Source organism: Adiantum capillus-veneris, chromosome 14 (assembly GCF_014529385.1).
Source record: "Adiantum capillus-veneris isolate H3 chromosome 14, ASM1452938v2, whole genome shotgun sequence".
In the NCBI taxonomy this organism is placed as follows: Eukaryota; Viridiplantae; Streptophyta; class Polypodiopsida; order Polypodiales; family Pteridaceae; genus Adiantum; species Adiantum capillus-veneris.
Window position 1 is genome coordinate 157,964,853 of NC_140944.1, and position 6,350 is coordinate 157,971,202.

The window sequence follows — 6,350 nt, forward strand, 5'->3', positions numbered from 1 at the left end:
TCATAGGTTGGCCAGGGTGGCTGCACCAAAGCCGTTCTTCGGGACTAGTCGCGAGTAGTTGGGGAGCTCACCATATGACGTGGCAAAGAGGTGTTGCACGGGGCATTTACGGTTGAAATAGGGGCCATTCTCCACGTTAAATAGGCGGAACAGTAGGTAACACGTGCTGGTGATAGCCTTGCTCTCCTCATTGAGAAGATTAACGAGCTCTTTGTATCGAGAGGGGGTGGCAGCCAACCTCGATAACTCAGAGTCCAACTGGCCCGATAGAGAGTAAGGCAAGCCGGCCAAGGTAGTACTCGGTAATAAGGGTGGCAACCCGTAACCCGTCTGTGGGGAAGCTTTCTTTGCCTGCAGATAGAGCCCCCCCACCTGTTCCTTTAGACCTTCCCTTACCTTAATGCTAAATACAGCCCACTGAACCATCTGGTCCTCTATCCATACCTCCTTTCTTCCATAGGCCTCTTTAAGCTCTGGATACTGCGCCAAGAATTTAAGGGTCTTCTCCACTTCCGGGGGGGTTAGATTAGACAAAGACTCTCCCTCTCTGGCTTCCACGGCCTATCCTTCCTCCAGGACTGGTCCTAGGTTGGGGGGTAGGGTACCTTCCGCTTTGGTCTCCTCTTCCTCTCCGTCTACGTGTTCCCTGCTGGATAAAGTATCAGCACTATCGACACTATCAACATTGCCCGTGCTTTCAACGTGGTCAACTGTCTCGCAGCCTCCCCGTTCCCATCCTTCCTTGTCATCCTTAAACCCCGGCCAAGGATCAGTCTTCATCAGGTACCGCATTGAACCTGTTATTTTGTTCTTCCTTATGGGTTCCCCATGACCCAGCCTTAGCCCTTTCACTACACTCCCTATAGATCTCCTCCTAATAACAACGTCGCGATATCCTTGCGACCTTATGACTTCGTCTAGCGCATCCCCAAATTGGTTAAATGGGATAGGTTCTATCCCATTTGCATCCACGTAGAGGATATAATCCTCGTAGAGAGACCCGGGAATAGGCACCTTCTTTGCTCCTAGTGGTATTTCGGCTCCTGGGTCATGTCTAACCTTTTTCATCACCCACTCGATAAGCCCTGGGTAGTCCGCCCCTCCTCCTATTAACTCGTTAAGGGCTTCCACAGTATGACCTATCCGGGTCTTGTTGGGCGGCATTCCTAAGGCCCAGTTAACTAGCCCGCTAGCATCCCCCTTGAACATCTCAATAAAAAAGTGATTGCGGCGCGTAACCGTTCTCGGTGTCTGTATAAAGAGGAAGCGTCTCCTCCCCCCGCTAGATCGGTCCATGTCAGGCCACCTCCAGTTGGCCGTAAAAAGGGAGTGGGCGCCGGCCTTAACCGACATAGCGGGCCTCCCTTTAGCCTCCACAGTTACCCTCTCGTTGGAGAGAAACCTCTTTAATATGCTGGCAGCCGCACTACTCGGTTGTCGAGTAACATCTTGGAAGAGCAGCAAGTTCTTACCTTCCACGAGTGTCAGCTCAAATCTATTTGCTATCCGGCTTACGTCCAGGCTCTCATACATCTCCCCTAGTATGTGCTCCAATAGCGTTGTTAGGGTCGAGTTTCCCGTGGCCCCGGGCCCCCACAGAAAGAGACTAAACTGCTCGCGGGTATCCAATGTAGAGACTAGCCTCAGGAAGGCTCTCAACAAGTTTAACTTTAGGATGTCTCCATCCATCAGGGTAAGGAGAAAGATCTTCTGGATGGGGGTCATTGGTGTACACATATCCAGCTCAATACCTGCATAGCTCGTGCAGACCCACAAGGGACTGGGTGGGTGTAACAACGGCCCTGACTTGTGAGGAACAAGTACTCTGTTGAGAAAGGGGAGCCCTGAATCCACCATCCTAGCCCGCTTAAGGAGCCAGCGCAGGTGCTCCTCTACTGATGTAAGAAGATGTTGGGAGCTCATTCTCTTTCTTTGGGGTCGTGTGAACGCAGCCCCCATTCCCTTCATCTCCTCCTCTATCTTATTTAGTATCTCGTAAGCCCATCCGGGTGGACTATCCCACCTTTGATTTTTATACTCATACCACTGCTCGTCCGGAAGCAGGTAGGCCCATGTATCCTTAAACCGATCGGCCAGGAACGCCCCTATGTGGGCGTCCAGTACGTGGTCCAACTCAGCCGTATCTCCTCCATATTCGCCTGTCTGCTCATCCGCTCGTTTTTCAAGGATTCTCAAGAAATCGAGCTCCTTTTCCTTCTCAAAGGGGGGATCGCAAAGATAGCGAGCTTGGAAGATGAGGGTCTCGTTTTGCATAGCCCGGTTACCCATTACCTGCCCTTAAAGAGTGTTCCACCGGGTCCCCTTAAGAATAGGCGTTCTAACCTCAGCTACACAGCCCTCCTGGACGCGGGCCAGAGAGGATGCGGGAACACGCCTAATCCAGCAAGGGGGGCCCTCTTATAGACCTCACGGCCCTCTCCCAAGATTGTTATTTTCCAAGTGGAAAAATACTCTACACGGGCGCCTGCTAAACACAAACTGCCCTTCATAGGTTTCTCCCAAAGGGGAATCCCCCGCCCCCAAAGATGGAGGCCGCCTGAGGGAGTCCTTTCCTGTATAAAGGAATTGTCATTCCCAAGGTAGTCTGTAATAGCGCGCACAACAAAGGAATCGTCCACATCTATAAGGCTAATTCCATGAGGGAGAGAATCCACATCCAGCCCTATAGAACCTGTGGGATGTGGTGCCCTTACCGCGCACTCTCCTACCAAATCCTCTCTGATCACCCTCCGTTCCTTTTCCGCCGGGAGATGATGTTTACCCTTCTGGAAAAATAGGTGGCACCCGCAGTTCAAAAGGTCGCTGATCAACTCAAACTCTAAATACGACAGGGGGATCAAGCATTGAGCCAGTGGATCCCCCTCTGTTCTATCAACCATTAGTTATCTGCCTCCACCTGCTTTTATTCCCAGTTAATGAAATCCCATGCAGAAGGCGGCTGAAAAATGGATGGCCACGATCTTCACACGCTGCTTAGGATCTCGTTGCCGAGCCCTCCTTTCTGCCTCTGGGATTTTTACGTATCGTAGGATCATGACCTCTTGGTCCCCCTCAACGCCACTTGCAACTGGGAAAATCATTGGGGTAACTAGGGATCTTTCAAGGATCTGGGCCTGTTGGATTATCTCGGGTGCTTTGAGGTCAGGGCGATGAAACTGGTCATAGGCCTCCGCTATGCCTCCAAGGCGGAACGTCTTTGTTGCTTTAGACCTGTGGTTAGGAATAAGGCTAACTTCAAACGTTTTTTCAGTTTCTGAGGCCCCTGAAACTTGCCGTACTTGCCCACCAAAGGTATCTGGTAGGTCTTACCGCTCGCAAGGTAAAGGGTCATCTTGTACCACCTTATTTCAGACGATTGCAAAGGAAGAAGCACTGTTTCGAGCCAGTGGGAAATAAAAGACTACGCAAAACAGCTCAGGTTGGATGAACCCAATGGCCATCGAACCACCTCAAAATCCATTCTTAAGGGATATTTCACTGCACTGGTTGCACTCTTTAAGCCGTAGTAACCTGTTACTGTTATTACCTTGCCCTTGTGTAGCCTAAGTGGAACCTCGTCAAATCGATCTATTGGCATATCTTGTCCACCTCCTTTTAAGGGATCCACCGGGGTGGGTATTCGTAAAGCGCTGCGTAGTTGGGAGTTGGCGACGTCCTTTTAGGGGGGGCAGTTCTTAGTAATTGTTCTGCGGGCTTCTCCCTGCCCTTTCGACGATCCCGTTCTCTCCTAAATTGGCCTTTAGTTATATAGATGGCGCGCCCGCTAGGCGTTCCATCGTTAGAGGCGGAGACGGCCACCCTAGGTGTGCCTCGCACCTGACTGTCGTACAATAGGTATACCAAAAAAAGTACAAGTAGGATGATTAATAATAATGCAACTAGTTGCAGAAGTGCCGTCTGATCAAGGCAATTGAATTGCCCCGCGCGGATGATAGCCCAAGTGCTTCTCGTTCTGGGGTGCGCTGGTCGGGGCGTGCTTCCGTTCCACCACCATTCAAACCATCCGGGAGCCTGCGCAAGAGCCGACGCTGGCCATATTCGACGCAAAGCAACAATAAAGTGCTTAAGTGGAATGGAGCCAGAGCCAGGGTTATAGCCAGGGTTATAGCCACCCCCAGCCTGCCTATAGATGGAGGAGGAGCCGTCAGGGCCAATAACAGTAACTGAAATGGGGTCTACATCAAGTGGGGCACTCCATGCCCGATGGGATGGGGATAGAGGCCTTGTGAGAGGCTCCCGGTGGTGAACCTCAACGGTTCGGAAATCGACAAAGTCGGATGACGGTTGGTCGTCCTCCGATATCTCTTTGTGGGACGGACGGTCTGCGCTGCTTGAGAAAAGGGGGTTGGCAAAGTTAAGGGGAGGGGAAGAGGGTGTAGTAGAGCCACTCGACAGCCCCCCAAGGCTGTTGAAAAATCCTGCACTCCCTGAGGGTCTGCCGGCGCTACCGCTTGGAGCGTTATTGGCTGTGCTACCACCTGGTGTTGTAAATCGCAGAAAGGCAGAGCCACCGGAGCTATTGGTTTCAGAGCTCTGTGAACCCAAACCAAAGCCAATGTTTAGAGGGTTCGGAAAGTTATTATCCTCCCTAGACCTTTGAACCATACTCTGGTGAAGATCCTTCGCGAGGTTATCGCGCATTTTTCCGTCGTTCATTCAACCTTCTTCTGGCCGATTGACCAACTTATCATATATAAAGAGAACAACCACCCGCTGGTTAGATACGGGTGGCTCAGCTTAAATGGGCATAGCTGCTGTCCAGTGGTGGGATAGAGGCAGCTATTGGGAGTTGGACGACACCCGCTGGCTACCCTCCTCGAGGGAGGGCGCTGCATCTACCCAGCTACGCAGGGTGAGGTTTAGATAGATGATACCCTTTGCCGTTCGCTTTCTAGTAACGGTGGGCCATTTTGAAATAGGTCGGTATGTAAGAGCCCTATTGAAGGCCTGAATAGGGACCTTGGGTGTGCCAGTAATGTCACACCACTGGCTATAGGCCGCGTAGCTTGTCTTTAATGCGAGCTGGGCCGAGGCCATTTCAACAAGATGCTAACACACCTAGGAGTGCATTGCTATATACCTCAAGGATTGCCTCCTCAGAGCGTCCTTGTTGGGCAATCTAGGTGCCCATTTGAGAGCGATTTTATCATTCATAAGCGACCTTTTGTCCTTTACCACCCCCTTTATATGGTTACAATACAAAAGGGGGAGGGAGGACAAGAGAGACTCTGCGTATGAAGGCGTTGGGGCCTCCACTAGGAGGACACTTGGAAAAGGGGCTGGTATGAGCCCACAATCCCCTTTTCCCCCAACAGGACCCTCCCCAGCGTGAGTAGGGTTATGTGTATAGGTATAGACCATAAGTGTACACTATCATTATATATTAGAGAGTAACATAAGTCAAGAGGAGGCTTTAGGTATTAGGGTGAGGGCCCCATAGGTTTATCAAAGGGTTGATAAGACAAGAGGAGTATGAGGAAGCTGACCGATTGGAAGACCGTAACACCTATGAGAAACTGAGCAACAATGAGAAATATGGGGTTATAAGGTATGGAAAAGCTCAGTTTACCACCACCAAACATGATTCGTTTTACGATACGCCCTGAGTGGTCAGGTGCATCGGAATAATAGTCGTCGTCACTAGCGACTTTAACGAACTCAACCTCCCGGACAAATAGATGAGCGGATATGATAGCAAGGCATGCGGGAAGAAGGAAGCTCCACATACCCTGAATGGCGAGCTGGCGAGTCCTTTCTCGAGTGGCAGACGCCTCGACCTTACTATCACGCGAGATCCATTTATAGCCCGCTACAAACGGGACAAAATTCCATTTAACGAGCCGGATAAGGCCCTCCGGGACAGCTTGTCTGGCCCACCATTGGACGGGTGTGACCTCCGGGCGACTTACAACCCGGGTCCACACCTTGTTACCCACCTCAGTGATGAGCTTCTGGTGCTCTGTATCACTAAGGGAGGCGGGCCCACCTTTATGATTCTTACTAACTTCGTTTAGGACAGCAAGTATTTGATGGACAACGTTGATAGCGGCCTGGTCCATAATATACTTAAAGACGCCGAGTAACCCAAAGAATTGGACCATTGAATGAAAGAAAGAAACCATATTAGAGATCCCTCCATTAATTGATTGAACAAGACGACCAAGGTAGGGTTGGGGACGATGAACCCACGTTATAGTAGGTGGAGCTCGGCGTGGTCTAGGGCGGCTCTGGATAAGGTACAAATAGAAGAGAAAGACAACAACGAGTAAAGAAGGTGGCGTTCTATCTGGTACTTTTAAGCCCATACAAAGGTGAATATAAGATTGTTA

The 6,350-nt window shown here is 50.7% G+C and overlaps 1 pseudogene; it reads right to left on the bottom strand.

Moving 5' to 3' along the window:
- On the bottom strand, positions 1-2,289 carry LOC147443428 (uncharacterized; annotated as a pseudogene).
- Positions 2,290-6,350: the final 4,061 nt, after the last annotated feature.